This window comes from Myxine glutinosa, chromosome 1, assembly GCF_964187855.1.
Source record: "Myxine glutinosa chromosome 1, kmMyxGlut1.1, whole genome shotgun sequence".
Lineage (NCBI taxonomy): Eukaryota > Metazoa > Chordata > Myxini > Myxiniformes > Myxinidae > Myxine > Myxine glutinosa.
This window is the reverse complement of record NC_136261.1, coordinates 179,393,477-179,413,821: the sequence shown is the minus strand read 5'-3', so window position 1 is coordinate 179,413,821 and position 20,345 is coordinate 179,393,477. Positions and strand designations below refer to the sequence as shown.

The window sequence follows — 20,345 nt, the reverse complement described above, 5'->3', positions numbered from 1 at the left end:
ATTTCAGGTAGCATCAAAAAGGATAAATAAATAAGAGCAGGGAGGTTGTCAAAACGTCTGCGCTAAACATGATGGAATTGTCCTCCCCAGTGAAACCTGGCACGGATGCTCGGACTTTGCAAATGCAGTTTCCAACCAGTGTCAAACAAACATTCTTTCCAGTGATGAGTGAGTTTCCTGAATCTTCTGCAAAAGAGGCTATAAAAAGGTTTTTGAAATGGAAAGCTTCGACTTTTATATGAATGCACGATCAAAGGGATGGTGCACATTTGTTGGAAAAGTCTGACGTGGCACTTTTTAAATCTTGCAAAACCTGTCTCTCATGCTTATTTTAATCCTTAGTTATTATACATATGATTGCTTTTGCAGTTTCCAAATCCAGCTGCAATTTTATTTTCCTTGGTGTATTTTAACTTGGCAGCACATCCACTTGTTACTCAATTTCCATGCTTTTTCTTTGCTAAACTAGTTCACATTGTTGATCTGGCAAATGCTCCCACTTTGATTTTCTATCAAGTTCTAAATGCACACGTTACGCAAATTCCAATGATCCACCAACTGCTATTCTCAAGGTACATTAGGGATACATTCCAGATATAGAAAGACAATATATGGAGGCTATGTTATACAATAACAAATGAGCCATAATATGCTCCAAACTTCACACAATACAAAAGTTTATACAAAGTCTATTTTATGATTCATACAAGGTCCAACACAAACGACACACTTGCTTTGAACAGATGAGCACACACACACACACACACACACACACACACACACACACACACACACACACACACACACACACACACACACACACACACACACACACACACACACAGACGCACGCGCACAAACACACACGCACGCACGTGCACAAACACACACATATGCATGCACACAAACACACACAGATGCACGCACACAAACACACACGGATGCACGCACACAAACACACACAGATGCACGTGCACAAACACACACAGATGCACATGCACAAACACACATGATCAGAGTGTTTGAGGACAGGAAAACTTGCCATCAAAGGCATTGATGGATTCCATGATTTTCATTGTAATATTGAAAGCAACCGGGTTTTTTTCCACCCTTCATGTGGATGGGGGAGTGATGTTTGCTGACTTCCATGCAGAAGGGAGGTGGCCAAAGGAGGGACTGAATATGGCAGATAAAGGGGAAGCAAGAAACATGGAGCAGGATTTCAGAACATGGGCACTGATGCCATCTGGGCTCATCATCAAAGTAGTGTCAATGGCAGACAGGTATTTCACCAACTTCTCGGATGAGAAGACCGTATAAAGTGGGTATGTTGAGGTAAGATGGGGACAGAACATGATGGGTTGGGTATGAAATAGTTGGAGGCAAAGACAGAGTTTGGACATTCTGCCTAATCTCAAGCAGAATCTACAGTAATGCCGTTTTTGATGCAAGGCAAGAGATGAAGGGCTAGCACACACCAGAGACAAACTCAAAACAGCACCAGCATGTCTTGGAGGAAAGAGACTAGTTGGAGAGTTCAGCCTTGAGGTTTGCAAGATGTTGTCTGGCTTGTCTCAGGATGGACACACACTTACGGGAATGAATGAAGTTACCCCAGTCAAGTTAACTTTACAGGGTGAGAAAGCAAGCTGCTGGACTGCAACAGCCTCCCCACAGGATCCAGTGTACCATGGTCGACACTCTACAGGATGGACAGAAATGCCACAGAGCGGATGGGAAAAACCAGTGCACGAGAAAGGAGACTTTTGTGAAAGTATTCCCAGACGGAATCAATATCAGGTGTTACGATGGTATCCCAATCCTTTTACGAGAAGGTAGATTAAAATCCGTGCCAGTTGGCCTGTGCGAATAGCCATATTCCATGTCGTTGAGGTCACTCCCTTACAATTACAAGAAAGTGATCAGAAGAGCCAACAGAGGCATGAAATTAATTCCATGGACCATTACGACACAGAAGCCAAACGTATTACGACACAGTACCACAAAGCAATTGGCCATTCGACATTGACATTGCAAAAAGAATGAAATTTTTAAAACCCTCAAAGTCAAAAGAGTTTGAAGTGCCATCATGTTTTTGGATCTGTGCTCATAATCAGGCATCTTTATTTATTGGTCATTGGTACATTTTCATTGCACAACCTGTCAAAGGTCAGTCGGGATTTGTGCCTTTTTTCCTTAACTTATCAAAATTTACATATACATGCGATAACCTATTTCAATGTCAGCATTTCTATTAAATTTTTGAATAGTAGTGTATCGGTGGGCTTGTGGTCAAATCCACCAATGGCCTGATCACCAATTTAGCGACGGATGTTTATAGGCACCATATGTCGTTTGCCAATTAAGCAGAACAGATCTTTGCTTTGGTTTCTGACGTACAGAAGCTCGATGGAGAATCTGTCACCTGCGATAGGTTCCCCGTATATTCAGAACGTTGGGGCTGAGTAAACACCGAGGAACCGTATCGCAGTGTTCTTTCGAGAGCTTCACCCCAATTGCCAATGGTCACAACTTTACTCGCACTGCAGTTACAATGCCAAATTAACGAACTGTGTAACAGGTCAACACTCCGATGGTGAAAACAGTTTTAACTATAAAGTTCATAGGACACCGTACCCCAGGCAGTCTTGCGAAAAAGGATTGGGGAAGGGTCTTTTTAAATATTCCTTTCCATCTTTCCGAGCACGATATATATTTCCCACGAACTGCGATTTTGTCTGACACTCAATATCCCCAACAGTGAGAGCAAGAGTGGCACATTTGATTGGTCAAGATGGCATAAAATGCCGTAATATTTTGGACAAGTACTGCAAGTTTTGGAAGTGCCAACAACGTGATGTGCATTCTAGTTTTCAAGTGTATAACTCAATTGAAATAAAACAAAGGTTTTAAAGGCTGTAGAAAAAAGACATTTCTGAAGTTCATCAAAATTGATGAAGTGTCTTATACACCACCTTATTACCTCCACCACCGAAGGTGCATGGAGCTTATGTTTTGTTTGTGAAAAGGATATCTCAAAAAGTAGTGAACGGATTCCAACGAAATTTGGCAGAGAGGTAGAATATGTGACAAGGAGAAAATGATTAGATTTTGGTGAAGATCCGGATTCAGATTCGGCTAGTATAATTTTTTAAGTGAGTCTTCACCATTGGGAGATACGGCCAAAACGATACACAGCAGGATATCTCAAAACGTTATGGAAGGATTTGGACGAAACTTGGTGAAGAGGTTGGGTGTGTGACAAGGAAGAATCGATTTTGGTGAAGATCTGAACATGGATTCGGATAAGAGGGTTATTTAATTTTTACGTGATTCTTCACCATTGAGAAATCGGGCCAAAAGCGATAAATAACATGATATTTAAAAAAGTTATGGACAAGTTATGACTAAACTTGGTGGACGAGTTGGTTAAGTGAAGAGAACAAGCCGATTAGATTTTGGTTCAGGTCTGAATCCAGATTTGGCCCATCAGTGGGATACAAAACAAACTGTTCAGCCTGGCGGAGGGATGCGCTCCACCGAGTGCCATTATAGTTTAACATGTTACATTAGTTATTTGTGCCTGTTTGTGTCCTTTATGACATTGCTAAAAACAGTAAGTTTCCTGTTTGGAATGATTTTCAATTATGTTTCACTGCCATGTAGGAAGACAAAGTACAAAAGTTATTTCACTCCTCACCGTGCATGGAAGCCTGGTGTTGGCTTAACGGTTAAGGTGGCTGGTAAGATCGCAAGGTCCTAAGTGCAAGATGGAGGAACAATAAACTTGGCAACACCGACATCAGCATCACCCTTCAATGTCACAGTGAGTAGTGAGGAGGGGAAAATATGTACAATAATAAGATTTTTGAAAAATTTTAAGAATAAAGAGATGAATAAAATTACAACAAATAAAAGCAAAAAATAATATAAGTAAAGAAATCAAATGAAAAAATAAATTATTATGTCTGTGAACAAATCAGAGGCAGAACCCATCTGTGTCACACCATAGTCAGCCATACACCTCAACCTATCCCATTCAGCGTTTTGTTGAGGACCAGAAAGTTTAGCACTTGGTTTAAATAAACTAGCAACGGTACCCACCCTATGGGTGGGGCTTCAATTGGGAGGCCCAAATGAAAAGGCAAAATATCAGAAATTGAAGGCTTTTTTTATTTTAAACGATTTATATAAACATCCGTTAAATCGTATCACACGCAAATCATCAAAATCCAAACAGTATTTGTAGAATTTCAATAAAAGCCACATCACTGTTCATATCGGTAAATATTATTCGGTGTGTACCCCGATTTAGAATAGGTACACCGTACACCGTACACCGTATCGTGTTTGGAAAAACTGGAAAATTGGAAAATAATTGGAAAAACAATACATCCTATTTTACTCCAGGGGGTCCCAGGATTACCCACCCAAAATTTCGTTGCGATCGGTTCAGCCGTTTTTGCGGTACCTGGGAACGGACAGACAGACATTGAGTGAATTATAATAAGATAAATAATAATAATAATCCTTTCCACAATCATTAAATTAAAGCTAAACATAATTCACTCAGATTCTTTCCCACAATATATATTGTGGTACAGTAAGAACATTTTGGCAACACCCAAATCAAGTCTCAACAAGTCAAGAAAAAGTTAAACATGGGAAAAATTACCCTGCTACATTAGTTGGGAGATTGGTTGCCTGTACGTGTGGCATCGTTTTTCACAGACAGTGTCGTTCAACATGTGTGCCGTCCCTCGGATGGACGTTAAACTGGGCATCAATATGTGTAATGGACGTGAGAGAAATGCTGACCATCAAAGGGTACGCAATGGTGTAATACTAAACCATCAGTGGCAACAGATCAATCATTGAGGAGACTTGTTTGTCCTTGGTCAAATAAGCATGCAGTAAAATGTTTAAAGTAAAGATGAAGGAGACAATGGACAAGTCACTATTAGATACAGGTGTCTCAATAAAATGTACACAGACTTCGCAAAGAGTGGTGATGTTGAGTATTTACTAATATCTAACAGATGCTGTTAGCATAGACTGCAAGATAACGTATCGTCGTTGATATATAAAGTCTGTACTGTATACATTTTATTGAGCCACCGTGTATTTGAAACAGGTGCCACTCCCATGCCACATGTCACCACTTCATATCTTGCCCAACCCGACACCAGAGAAACAAACAAGACTTCACACCGCACTGAAAAAAAAAAGCACTCCTCAAGCTTCACATGTGCAGTGTTTCAAGTACTGTATTATACACGTTAAAACAGCCTTTAAAATACATTTGAAAAATGAATATACGCAAACAAAACCAGCATAATTCATTCATTTATTTATTTATTTTGCATACTCTTAAAATGAATGAATGAATGATCGTTTTAAGGCCATTTTCCCGCTAGAGCGGGGGTTAGCCTTGCAGGCTCCATGACAATCATGGTTCCCTGTTTGAGGCAATGTTTTTATGGCCGGATGCCTTTCCTGACGCCAACCCTTGGTCGCCTCTTACGATGCGCAGGGATACGGTGTACCTATTCTAAATCGGGGTACACACCGTGATCATTCATCCCAGCAAGCTGGTACTCAATTTGCCGACCTCAGAAGAACGACAGGCTGAGTCAACCCCCCTGGTATTAATTTAGCGATCGACCGGGATTCGAACCCAGGATCCTAAGCCGGCACCCTAACCGCTAAGCCAACACCAGGCTTCCAGAAACCGGAACACCAGAAAACCAATTGACGTCACAGGAAAGCTACTGCAATTCAGAAGAGCAAAATGCTCGATGAAGAGAATTAAGGGGGCAATTACACAGTTTAAGTGATTAAAGTGACCAAGTCGACTGCACATATATACAGTACTGGCGTGGAAGTGCAATATAAAAAATGAAGGGGCTCAACCAAACAACAAAATTATTTGACGATATGCACCTGGGGCCAATCAGAGGAGGGGCCAGGAGGGCCATTTGGCCTGGGCATCAAGCTCAAGGGGGGCCTCTAATTTAGACACTTGTTGATTTTTTTTTTTGGCATTTTAAACCAGCCTCCCTATTAGATCAAAATGTAACATACTTACATTTTGTGTAACATACTCACTTACTTACATAACACATACTTACTTACATTAACATACTAACATACTTACACTTACAAAATATAATGTTACATAACATAATGTAACATACGATTAGAGGTACAAATTTAAGCTGGAAAGAGATGTGATTTGGTAAAACACACATTTTGTTTGTTAATTGATATAGATTTGTGATATTAAGAGTTTAAAATGTTAACAGGTATTAAACTAGAACGGCACTCAGTAGAGAGCATACCTCCACCAGGTGAACACTGAACAGTTTACGTTTTGTATCCCAGAGTAGACCAAAAACTCTCAATACAGAATCACATTTAATCAAAATCATCCGTCCACAACTTTTTGAGATATCCTGCTTTGTATCGTTTTTGGCCCTTTCTCCCAATGGTGAAGAATCACTTAAAATTTATACTAGCCGGATCCGGATCTTCACCAAAATTGAATCGATTAGTTCTCGTCGCACACACAACCTGTCCATCAAGTTTCGTCCAAATCCGTCCAAAGCTTTTTGAAATATCTTCCTATATATCGTTTTGACTCCATCTCCGAAAGGTGAAGAATCACTTAAAATTTGACAAAATACTCTTAAACAGATTCAGATCTTCATTAAAATCTAATAAATTCATCCTTGTCAAACACCAAACCTGACCATCAAGTTTTGTCCATAACCTCTGCTCACAGACAAACAGGGGTGAAAACAACCACCGTCCACCTTCGACGAAGAAAGGTAATAAAATAATATTCAAATTGTATTTTAACTTTGAGGCTGTTCACCACCATCTGGTATCTTCCCCCATCCAAAACCTTGATCTTTTCTACCCCTGTTAAAACCCCCCAAATCCACCTCTTTCAATCTACAACTTCTTTCCTGAAATTACTCGTAGTGTACATTTGCTATATACAGTGTACCGCTCCTCTTTCCTCCCCCATCATTCTCCCTTCCACAGATCTACCGACATCCCTTTTCTCTACTGTTGTTGTGCTTGTCTGCTTCCCTCTCCCTCCCCCTCTTGTCTCCCGCTCCCTTTATTATGTACTTTATGTGTCCGTGCATGTTTTCATGTTTAATGTGTTAACTCTTACATGAGCCTGGACACTGTATTTAATATTTTTTTTTAAAGAACAAGTCAGGAGACGACGATGGTTCACGAGCGAGCGGTATTCAATGACAAAGGATGGACTATAACCGAAACAGGCCCGGACAGGCCAGGCCCGGAAATGTCAAAACGAAGGTTACTGACCTTGAAATGAGATAGAAAATAATGTATAATCAGTTGTGAGATTAGTTAGCTCCACAATACCGAAAATTCGTGGGACAGGGACAGGGAGGCGGACAGGGAGGGGGACAGGGAGGGGGACAGGGAGGGGGACAGGGAGGGGGACAGGGAGGGGGACAGGGAGGAGGACATGGAGGAGGACATGGAGGGGGGCAGGGAGGAGGACATGGAGGGGGGCAGGGAGGAGGCCATGGAGGAGGACATGGAGGGGGGCAGGGAGGAGGCCATGGAGGAGGGAAGGGAGGGGGCAGGGAGGGGGCAGGGAGGAGGGCAGGGAGGGGGGCAGGGAGGGGGACAGGGAGGAGGGCAGGGAGGAGGACATGGAGGAGGGCAGGGAGGAGGACATGGAGGGGGGCAGGGAGGCGGACATGGAGGGGGGCAGGGAGGAGGACATGGAGGGGGACAAGGAAGAGGGCAGGAAGGAGGACATGGAGGGGGGCAGGGAGAGGGGCAGGGAGGGGGGCAGGGAGGGGGGCAGGGAGAGGGGCAGGGATGGGGGCAGGGAGAGGGGCAGGGAGGGGGACAGGGAGGAGGGCAGGGAAGAGGACATGGAGAGGGGCAGGGAGGAGGGCAGGAAGGAGGACATGGAGGGGGGCAGGGAGGAGGGCAGGGAGGAGGACAGGGAGGGCAGGGAGGAGGCAGGGAGGAGGACATGGAGGGGGGCAGGGAGGGAGGGCAGGGAGGAGGCCATGGAGGGGGGCAGGGAGGAGGACATGGAGGGGGGCAGGGAGGAGGACATGGAGGGGGGCAGTGAGTAGGCAGGGAGGACAGGGAGGATAGGGAGGAGGGCAGGGAGGAGGGCAGGGAGGAGGACAGGGAGGAGGGCAGGGAGGAGGGCAGGGAGGAGGGCATGGAGGGGGGGCAGGGAAGAGAGAATGGAGGGGGGCAGGGAGGAGAGAATGGAGGGGGGGCAGGGAGGACATGGAGAGGGGACAGGGAGGCGGGGCAGGGAGGGGCGAGGCGGGGCAGGGAGGGGCGAGGAGGGGCAGGGAGGGGGACAGGGAGACCAGAAGATTTCTTTCCCTTTTTCTGAAGTTTCTCGAAAACTTTTGCGAAACTTTCCTGCGGAGCTTCCGTAGGTTGAACAAGTTGTCAAGTTCAGAGCGAACGATTTAATCCGAATAGAAAGCTGGTGTCGCTCACCTCGTTTATTACCCGGACTTTCAGTTTTAACATATATGGCGAGACCGTCAGGTTTTCGTGAAGGGAATAAGGTGAGCCGTGCAAAAGGGGTAATTTAAACTTGCAAAGTCCGGCTCGGAGTCACTTTAAGAACCTGCCGAGGATGACATCCAGCAGATCGAGGAGCGCGGGGTGCGACGCGACGCGAACAAAAGACAACTTTCTCTCAACATGAGGCTGAGCACCCCAAGGCGATGAACGGGGAAACACGCGGCGACGCCCGGCCGGGCCTTGCTTGCCTGATGTGTGAACCCGGGGTCTGCCTCTGCCCTGCGGTGCAGGAGAGGCGGCTTTCGTTCCGCGGCGGAACCCGTGCGCTCTCGTCTTTCGCTCTCCTCACGGAGATGCAAACCGCTTCACGCAGCGAGCCGCCTGCCTTGTCCTTCCGCCACCACCGATCCGCCGTCTCGATGCGCTGAGTCAGCCAAGAACGCGCCCACCCGAGCGACGGCCACGTTCCTATAGTGAGGATGCGCCACCCCTAAACGCCAAACCGACGATAGGCTGCACAAACTGAAGAGGGGAGGAGGAGGAGGAGGAGGAGGGCGAGGCACCGTGCCGGTGAGCGGATGTACCGCTCCGCGCCATCGCCGCGTCCGTACCCGCTTTAAACTGACGTCATCACGTTGCGCACCTTCACGCACCTCAGAAGTCAGAATCGGGTCAACGTTGTATAAAACTGTTTGTATAAAACACGAGTCGTAAAAATGCCTTCAGCCATTATTCAAACTGTTACATTAAAGCCTTTTTACAAGCGAACCTTCAAGTGCAAACAGAGATTTATATTTCTTAAATAATAAAATGTAAACGCATTTTCCATTCCTGGTGAAAAATCAACGGCAGACGCACTGGTGCCTGGTTTATCAAAGGTATTCAGGGCGCAGGGCCGTTCATTTATTACATACGTATTTAAATATGCATGGTGGTATCAACGGCCGAGTATCTCCAACGTTGGAGGTGATTATAACAAGATACCTCCACCTCGTGTTATTTGCGGTAATCTGCTAGTTGCGCCATCATTGGGCCGCCTGATTGCGCAAGGCCCCGTAGTTAACCGATAGCACGACCGAGCCCCACATTCCTGACCTAAGAGTGAAAGTCCACGTCGTTTGAAAAAGCACGGATGGGAGCTTGGGAGGATCCGAGGTGCACAGTGTCACGTGACAGAGTGCCAGCACACGGGACAGCCCGCTTATTAACGTCACCATCGAAAGGACGCCATTATTCATTAAGTGAAAGGCACCACCTGACCTATCCTTCACCTGGCTTCTCATTGTGTTATTCCTCACCTGGATTCTCATTGTGTTATTCCTCACCTGGATTCTCATTGCGGACAACCTTGAATTGTCCAGCAAGGAATCGATCGAGGAAGATGGAAACAGGAGACACTGTTTAATTATTGAGTCATTGATGTGTTTTGTTTGTTTAACTGGAATATCAAGTTCTGTGCTTGGAGCGCATGACGCTGATCACGTGTTCACGTGCACAATGGCGTCCCTCCAACATTGTTGAGCGAACTGAAGAGTACAGTGTAGTGTTTGCCTCCAACTGCTACATACTGTAGTCTGTACTGTACCAGAAATCGATGAAAGGGGTGTTGTACCAGAGGACACGGAGTGGGGCACGGAGCCTCGGTCTTCGGTCCTCGGGGTCTGGGTCTTTTGCATCTTCGGGATATTTAAGTCTTCAGGGTCTTGAAGTTGAAGAGTCTTCGGGGTCTTGAAGAGTCTTCGGTCATGCTCAGGTCATGTTCGCCCCATCTTTAACAAGAAAGAGCAATTGAAGATTGCAGACCCTCGCCGGGACGTGTTTATGTGGTTTTGGCCTTTCGATCCTCGGGGTCTTTTACGTCTTATGGGCATTTTGGGTCCTCTGGGTCTTTTGTGTCCTTTCGGCCCTCGGGGTCTTTTGTATATTTTGGGTCCTCTGGAGTCTTATGGGTCCTCTTTGCGTCTCATGGGTCTTTTGGGTCCTCTTGGTCCTCTCGGTCTTTTGTATCTTCGGGATATTTAAAAGTCTTCGGGGTCTTGAAGAGTCATCGGTGTCTTTTGTGTCCTCTAGGTCTTTGGGGTCTTTTGGGTCTTCGGATTATTGGGGGTCTTTGTGGTCTTAATGGGTCTTAGGGTGGTGAAGGATTCTTAGGGGTCTTGGAGGGTTTTCGGGTTCTTAAGGGTCTTATGTAATTAACAAACAAACGGACCCGAATGCAATACCTCCTCCTCTGGCGGGGGTAACGAGGGAGCACGAGACCAAAACCTGAAAATGACAAATCACCATCAGTTTGACTTCAGTGGCTGGAAAGGTATGAGACGAGATCATTGGAGATCAAGTTACACATCATCTGGACAGACACAAAAGATAGCATGGTTTTAGAAAAGGGAAATCAGACATTATAAATCTTTTGGAACATCTCGAGAATGTTACTGTCTCGAGTAGGTGAGCTATCGCCGGCATCCTGAACAATTTCCTGCAGCGACCTACAGGGGGCACCGCATCATCAGCACAGTCGCGTCCTCAGCCGATGATGCTTCCCCGCAGCCTTGTGCTGCATGATAACCAAGAAGTACAAGTAACAGTTGTTGTATCGTATGCAGCCTGCGACTGCTGGTTGCATCATTTTTCTGGAAGCGCGGATTGTGCAGCTGATGCCGTGCCCCTTGTTATCTCCCGCCACCTTAACCGTTAAACCAACACTTCAAACTTCGAAGGATCACTGCTTGGGCCATTATGCTTCCTGACCAATATGATATGAATGACCTGGTTCCAAAATTTCGCGAAGAGACTGTGATCAGCAAACTTGCCGATGACGCCAAAGTATCACGATGTATCGGATGAAGGGGAATTTGAAACATCCAAAACACAAACCACGTCCCAATCTTGGTTGAAAAATGGCGAATTAAATGAAACTAAAACAAATGTGGAACAGTGTACGGATCTCTTAAATACATCACCAAAACCTCCTCTCAAAATACACCTCGTAAAACCTCCTCTCAAATTGCACCTCGTAAAACCTCTCAATGTGCTCTTCGTAAAACCTCCTTTCAATGTGCTCTTCGTAAAACCTCTTCTCAAAGTGCACCTCGTAAAACCTCCTCTCAATGAGCACCTCGTAAAACTTCTCAAAGTGCACCTCGTAAAGCCTCCTCTCAATGAGCACCTCGTAAAACTTCTCAAAGTGCGCCTCGTAAAACCTCCTCCTCCATCGCACCTCGTAAAACCACCTCTCAATGTGAACTTTGTAAAACCTCTCAATGTGGCACTTCGTAAAACCTCCTCTCATTGTGCACCTCATAAAACCTCCTCTCAATGTGGACCTCGTAAAACCTCCTCTCAATGTGGACCTCGTAAAACCACCTCTCATTGTGCACCTCGTAAAACCTCCTCTCAATGTGCACCTCGTAAAGCCTCCTCTCAATGTGCACTTCGTAAAACCTCTTCTCAAAGTGCACCTCGTAAAACCTCCTCTCAATGAGCACCTCGTAAAACTTCTCAAAGTGCACCTCGTAAAACTTCTCAAAGTGCGCCTCGTAAAACCTCCTCCTCCATCGCACCTCGTAAACCCACCTCTCAATGTGAACTTTGTAAAACCTCTCAATGTGGCACTTCGTAAAACCTCCTCTCATTGTGCACCTCATAAAACCTCCTCTCAATGTGGACCTCGTAAAACCTCCTCTCAATGTGGACCTCGTAAAACCACCTCTCATTGTGCACCTCGTAAAACCTCCTCTCAATGTGCACCTCGTAAAGCCTCCTCTCAATGAGCACTTCGTAATGCCTCCTCTCAATGTGCACCTCGTAAAACCTCCTCTCAATGTGAACCTCGTAAAACCCCCTCTCAATGTGAACCTCGTAAAACCTCCTCTCAATGTTCCCCAGAAGCCAAAGAAGCCAATGCAATTCTCAATGTGAATCGATGAAGAAACCCTTTATGGACACACAAACTAACTGAAGAAGTTGGAATGCACCATCTGTATATACATCCCTCGTTCATCCACACCTTCATAAAGAAGTTGTAATGCACCTGTATATACATTCGTCCTTCATCCACACCTTGATAAAGTAGTTCCAATGCACCTGTAGCCTGTATAGATACATCCCTCATTCATGCACACCTTGATGCTGGCATACACTTTTAGAATCCCCATCGACAGAAGAGAAGTGTAAAAGGCAAATGGGAAATGGTACAAGCGAGAGGACCAACAATATCATCCCAACTTTCAGAGAACTACCAGGTGGAGCAAGACTACGGAGATTGAACCTGACATTGGAAGCACTAGAGAATGATAGGAAGACCTTCTCCAGACTTAGCATCCTCCACCAGGTGAACACGGTGAAGTGGACCAACTCCAGACTTACCGTATCTTCCACCAGGTGAATGCTGTGAAGTGGACCTACTCCAGAAATACCGTGTCCTCCACCAGGTGGACGCTGTGAAGTGGACCAACTCCAGACTTACCGCATCATCCACCAGGTGAACATGGTGAAGTGGACCTACTCCAGACATACCGTGTCCTCCATCAGGTGGACGATGTGAAGTGGACCTACTCCAGAAATAGTGTCCTCCACCAGGTGGACGCTGTGAAGTGGACCAACTCCAGACTTACCGTATCCTCCACCAGGTGAACATGGTGAAGTGGAACTACTCCAGACTTACCGTATCCTCCACCAGGTGAATGCTGTGAAGTGGACCTACTCCAGAAATACCGTGTCCTCCACCAGGTGGACGCTGTGAAGTGGACCTACTCCAGACTTACCGCAACCTCCACCAGGTGGACGCTGTGAAGTGGACCAACTCCAGACTTACCGCATCATCCACCAGGTGAACCTGGTAAAGTGGAACTGCTCCAGCCTTACCGTATCCTCCACCAGGTGAATGCTGTGAAGTGGACCTACTCTAGAAATACCGTGTACTCCACCAGGTGGATGCTGTGAAGTAGACCTACTCCAGAGTTACCGCAACCTCCACCAGGTGGACATGGTGAAGTGGACCTGCTCCAGGTGAACGCTGTGAAGTGGAACTACTCCAGACTTACCGTAAGCCCCACCAGGTGGGCGTGAAGTTGACCTACACCAGACTTACCGCATCCTCCACCAGTTGGACATGGTGAAGTGCAAATGAAGAGTTACTCTTTGAAAGAGCATCATGTGGGTATGCCTATGACTATTGACAAGAAATACTTACACAGCCATGGAGATCAATGGTATAAACTATAAACTACCAGACGGGCAGTAACCACCAAATCAGTACAATTTTTCAAGAGAGAACTGTCAAAACACGTGGGTTCATAAATGGGATCTTCTTCTTCTTTTTCGTTCGAATGAAGCACAAGGCTGCGGGTTAGCATCATTGGCTGAGAACGCGACTGTGCTGATGATGCAGTGCCCCCTGTACGTCAGTGCAGGAAATTGTTCAGGGTGCCGGAGATAGCTCGCCTACTCTTCACGAAGGACACCGTGGGATCTTCAACGTCCACCAATGAGGGACGGCGCACACATTATGCCTGGCTATGCCTGCAAAGCACCGGGATGGCGGTTTATAGCTGTGTCGGGATTCGAACCCAGGCTGGAGAGCTCAGAGACGAGCTTGCATACCTCGACGCCAGTGGGTACAATGCTCCTTGGGCTGCTAAGCAAGTCCAAGCATGTGGGGAAAGTTTGATGATTCGAGACTTGGAATGTTTGCTGGGAATGTTCAAAGATGTTTGTCTTTTCCCCGGTAATGAACAACCCGAAACAGCATGTGGTAAACTTTGAACGAGATACACAGAGTTTGGCCAAGGTTCACAGGACGCCTTCTGCGATATGCAGGGAATGACAAACGTACCGACCTCCCTAATGTGGGTACGTCACGATGCACACACAGTGTCCCCTTGTGACCTTCGCAACCAAAGGTGGACGAACGACCTGTTTTCACCCTTGTCTCTTTATTTTGTAGGTCGGGTGTGTGACAAAGACAAATTTATACGTTTTTGCTGAAGGTCCGAATCCAGATCCGGGTACGATAATATAATCTTTTAATTTTTTTTTAGTGATTCTTTACCATTGAAAGGTGGAGGTAAAAACGATATATAACATGGTATTTCAAAAAGTTATGGATGAGTTATGACAAAACTTGGTGGATGAGTTGGTTAGGTGAGGACAAGCCGATTAGATTTGGGTTCAGGGCGTGGTGGAGGTATGCGGGCTACCGAGTATGGTGGACGTATGCGCCCTACCAAGTATAGTGGAGATATGCGCCCTCCCAAGTATAGCGGAGATATGCGCCCTACCGAGTGTGGTGGAGGTATGCACCCTACCAAGTATAGCGGGGATATGCGCCCGACCGAGTGTGGTGGAGGTATGCGCCCTACCAAGTATAGTGGAGATATGCGCCCTCCCAAGTATAGCGGAGATATGCGCCCTACCGAGTGTGGTGGAGGTATGCGCCCTACCAAGTATAGCGGAGATATGCGCCCTACCGAGTGTGGTGGAGGTATGCGCCCTACCAAGTATAGTGGAGATATGCGCCCTACCGAGTGTGGTGGAGGTATGCGCCCTACCAAGTATAGTGGAGATATGCGCCCTCCCAAGTATAGCGGAGATATGCGCCCTACCGAGTGTGGTGGAGGTATGCGCCCTACCAAGTATAGCGGGGTTATGCGCCCGACCGAGTGTGGTGGAGGTATGCGCCCTACCAAGTATAGTGGAGATATGCGCCCTCCCAAGTATAGCGGAGATATGCGCCCTACCGAGTGTGGTGGAGGTATGCGCCCTACCAAGTATAGCGGAGATATGCGCCCTACCAAGTATAGCGGAGATATGCGCCCTACCGAGTGTGGTGGAGGTATGCGCCCTACCAAGTATAGTGGAGATATGCGCCCTACTGAGTGTGGTGGAGGTATGCGCCCTACCAAGTATAGCGGAGATATGCGCCCGACCGAGTGCGGTGGAGGTATGCGCCCTACCAAGTATAGCGGAGATATGCGCCCTACCAAGTATAGCGGAGATATGCGCCCGACCGAGTGTGGTGGAGGTATGCGCCCTCCCAAGTATAGCGGAGATATGCGCCCTACCGAGTGTGGTGGAGGGAATTTGTCATTGTTCAGAATGCTGGCGATAACTCGCCGACTCTTCGTGAAATACGCCCTGGAATCCGTAAGTAAATACCTTGAATGTTGTGATGTGATGGGGTTGGCGGGAATAATTAAATAGTTCAATTGGAAAAGTTCTTCTGTTTAATATCAATCTTGATATCGAATCAGTGGTTTGTTGCACTTAGCGTAAGCAAGCAGTTTGCATGTTTGTGTGCTTCCCCTTCTCTTGTCTTCCGCTCCCTCTTTTTATATATTTTGTTTGTCTGGTTGATTTGTTTGTGAAGTAAATGTTAGCTCTTTCACGAGCCTCGATTCAGTATACAAAAAAAAGCAAAAAAAACTTTCTGCCACACCTGTTTGTGAGTGCACAACCTCAAAGGTTGTTTGTTTCGTTACCTGTAAAAGCGGTGCGTGTCCCAACCCTCTCCTGCAATCACATTCTGAATCGGGAGATCAAACCCGAGATTGTCTTAGTTTCCGACCATGAGGTTCGTCATGAAAAGCTGCAGGCAGTGCCAGGGTCGAGGGGTGTAAAAAGACTATGGTGATCTTGGGGTCATTTATATTACAGGTACATCATGTACATACCTTGCACGCTTTGCTGGGTTGTGTTCTTTTGGTTTTAACGAGAAAAATAAGTGTTTGTTGTGATTAATGTAAACGTTTAAACTGCTTCTTTAACAACCCCGATAACGACCACCGTTTTGTGGGGTCCGCCAGAGAAACGTTGTGGCCCAAGTCTTTCACGAACCGGATGGCCAGGCCTGACGCTCAGCTGACGGCGAGGGGAATTTGGCCAGGATATGAGTACCAGATTACCAGCTTACAGGTAACATGGGGCACTGCATCAGCGGCACAGGCGCGCCTCTCAAAAAAAATGATGCAACCAGCAGCTACAGGCTGCATACGAACCACCACCACCACCACCACCACCACCCTGTCTGAACAGATTTTTCCACATTTAATACCAGCTATTACTTGCCAGATTGCCAGATATTTGATCTGCTGTTCCCATCGGTCATAAAAGTATCTCCTTGAGCACAGGTAATGCTGCACCTGCTCAGGAATATAAACATGGCACTGTACTTTCAAATGGAAACAAGCATGCATTTAATATGCTGCCGATCCAGACCGAGCTTGCTACAATGAGCTCATCAGAGTGAAAATAGGGACGAAATGCTTTCTCTGGAGGAAATGGACAGCAATTAATGACGTCATACATTTATGTTTTACCTGTAGGCGATGGATGACATGACCTTTCACTTTGGGATGAGCAACACTGTGAAAATGTGTGTTCTCAGTGCAGTGCAAAACAAACTTTTAGTATGGTACAACTAGATAGGTATACCTCTTCAACTGGAAAATAGCTTCCTAAAAAAGAGGTACAAGCAAACTGAGATTTCATCGAAAGACATTACTTTCCCTGCTTGTCATTTGTTATAAACTGTGTCGAGGTTGGTGGTAGAGCTAGAACACAGCTAGATCAGGATAGAACAACAAAAAGAACAGTGGGAAAAGAGGTAGGGAGATGGGGAGGGGTACACCAACAGTAGGGGTGAAGGACAAAATAGAGAGAAACCTGGAGAAACAATGGATATGGGGAGTAATTAGTCGAAGGGAAGGACACAGGGAGTAAACAAGATGGAAACAGATCGAAACTCACAATATATTGTGGCCAGAAAACAGGGGAAACTCAAAAAGAGGTGGCCTTGTGTAGGAGGGGGAGTTAATTGGGGTCAAAAATGGTGATGACCTGAGATGGTGGTGAACAGCTGCCTGGAAGCCTTGGAGGAATGAATGAGATTGAAGAGACTGAGGAAGTAGGTTCCACGGGCTGGAAAAAAGTAGAGGAATGAATGAATGGAGGTGAGCAGTAAATCTGGATTTAGGTCGTTTCACCAGAAGGGGGTTGATGATGGACCATGTGCGCCCTGCAGACACCTGGGGAGACAAAGCACATGGAAAGGGCAGATGGTGTAACACCAGAGAGGTGGTGGTAGGAGATAGAGAGACCACCGACCTGTCTGCGATGTGAAAGTGACAGACAGAGACTCAGCTTCATCGCGGGAGATTCCATTGATATTGAAGGCCTTGGTTTCCATGGCGTCAACTTGAGTAAAGTGTGAGGCAGGGGCGCCAGCTCATAGGAGAGAGGCACACTCCATCAAACTGTAGATGAAGGCCTTGTAGGTGGATAGGTGTGCCAAGGAATGAATTTGCACGATAGAGAATGCCCATTCGGCGAGTGGCCTTGGAGGTCAACTTACATATGTGGTTTGCTCAAGAAAGACCGTGGTTTATGGTGAGGCCCAAACATTTGAGTGCCATCTAATTTGAATGAACATCTTTAAGAGGATTGTTAAGACGTCCTTGACTCCTTAGTGTCTCTCCCTGCTTAATGTGTCCTCCAATTTGATAGGCCTGTACCAAGCCCCGGTGTAGCGTAGTCACAACCTCTGGTTGTGACTGCCCCTGAGCTCCCACCTCTTGTTGGTCTGTGTGTTGTACCATCCTCCTAACAGGGATAGGGATGTCTGTCTGTCTCTGTCTCTGTCTCTGTCTCTGTCTCTGTCTCTGTCTCTGTCTCTGTCTCTGTCTCTCTCTCTCTCTCTCTCTCTCTCTCTCTCTCTCTCTCTCACACACACACAACATGCACAAACTTTTAACCACTCATCCCAACTCTCGCTTTCTCATATGTGGTGATTTAAAATTGTTACATGCAACTTGGCTGGGTGTTGGTACCTCTCTCACCAGCCATGGCACCTCAACAAAGGACTTCTGTGACTCCATGAGACCGATTCAACCCGTGAACTTTCCAACCCGGATTTCGAACAATGGCAAATCCTCCCTTCTGGAATTTCCTGCAAATGTCTTTGCTTCAATTGGTTCATCTGATCATGTGCTTATGAAGTCAACATCTCTCTGGCTATTCTCAGAGAGCTGCCTCAACACCAGCAAGTGTGGCATTTCAGCAAAGTCAGATTGGCAAGGACTTCAAGCAGCCATCTCTCTCCAGGACTGGTCTCCCATATCAACTGCCCCTGATATTAACCTGGCCTGGGAATTCTTCCACAGAAACCTGCTCTCTCTCATGCACAGATTCATCCTATCTCGTCTTCAATTATCCTACCATTCTTCCTCTGTGGCAAGGCAGTTGTTCTGAAACAACTTGCCTTCTCTTCCTGGAAGGCAACTCCAACCGAAGACAATCTCAGTTCATTCCAAAAGTCTAACAAGTGTGTGTCCACTATCAGTTCCCTCTCTTCAAATGGCACCACAGCCGACTCTGCTCGTGAGAAGGCTGAATGCCTCAATTCTGTGTTTGCTTCCAATTATTGTGTCCCTATAGCACCCTCTCTCTTGGTACCCATCCTTCCCTGTCATGCCCAACTGCTCCTGGATTATTTTGTCTTTTGCACAGAAGAAGGTGGAGAAGGTTCTTTCAACTCAATTGCTTCCTGAATCTGCTACTGGACCAGAGGGCCTAAAAACCTGCTCTGCTGCTCTTGCACATCCTCCCTCTGCCCTCTCACCCGATAATTTTTCCTTAGGTCATCTTCCATCTGCTTGGAAATCAGCCAACATCACTGCATTAAATAAAAAGATGCAAAACCTCATCCCCTTAACTACAGACCTATCAGCTTACTTCCAATAAATCAGCAAGGTCATGGAATCCATCATCACAAATTGATATGAAATCCTTCCTTTTCTCAAACAACCTCATCTCAGATCACCAATTTGGTTTCAGACCTGGTAGTGGGGCGGCTTAGCCCAAATATTCAAAAGAATTGTGCATTTTGTGAAACAAGCACCAAATTTGGCACAAATGTACATTAATATGTTGCGAACATTTTCAGATATTGGGCCACTTGAAATTCCGTAATTTTTTTTTTCAAATTTTTTCAAATTTCGTAATTTCAAATTTTTCGGGTGACACCGTCACAATTTCGGTCTTCGAGGCCGGCCGATAGGCAAAGTGTGACCGGAAGGGACGAGGTTCTCCTGACCACGTGGCCCTCGATCTGGGAAGCGAGAGGCGTTCCATTAGTGGACGCGCCCCTCACGCCCGACTTTTGGGCGGCCCCGGCAGGCCGTTTGTTTTGACGTTCCGTGACAGGCCCCGCACCCCCACCTCCGGGCCGACCGGAAGCTTGTGCTGAGTACATCATACCTGAACAACTCAGTGAGGCAGAACACAGCAGTGCACACCAGGGTGACCCCTTCAGTGCATAAACCAATTAACCTGTCCACTGCAGGGCATATAGAAATGAAGTTATTTTCTGCATATAATAATAATATAAGTTCAGTTCTATATAACAATTTCTGTTATCACCACTACCACTACAACTACCACTACTACAAGCTTTGTCTGGAATTTTGTGGACTAACAGACAAACAGACATACAGACAAGCTGGGATCAAAACATTACCTCCTTCCACCATTGAGTGTAGAGGTAAACATCATGGAAATTATATCATGCCCTAGATTTAATTCATGCTTACCCGTGTATTTGCTTCACTGGTTCACAGGGTCTTTTGCATACATGTAATTCAGACTCTCGTCTTCATTGCTGACCACACAATGTTCGCAACATATTAATGTACATTTGTGCCAAATTTGGTGCTTGTATCACAAAATGCACAATTCTTTTGAATATTTGGGCTAAGCCGCCCCACTATATCGGCCGGCCTCGAAGACCGAAATTGTGA

General features: G+C 46.2%; 1 protein-coding gene across 4 annotated transcripts in view; it reads right to left on the bottom strand.

The window, feature by feature from the left end:
• Window positions 1-9,176, bottom strand: part of LOC137431582 (lethal(2) giant larvae protein homolog 1) — a 198,180-nt gene extending 189,004 nt beyond the window's left edge. For 2 of the 4 annotated variants that reach the window (XR_010985311.2, XR_010985312.2), the window contains exon 1: window positions 8,802-9,045. The gene's annotated coding sequence lies outside the window, so the exon portion shown is untranslated. Of the gene's footprint in view, window positions 1-8,801 lie in introns of all 4 variants that reach the window. The other 2 variants (XM_068123071.2, XM_068123064.2) reach the window with 2 other exon arrangements.
• Between the last annotated feature and the right edge of the window lie 11,169 nt (window positions 9,177-20,345).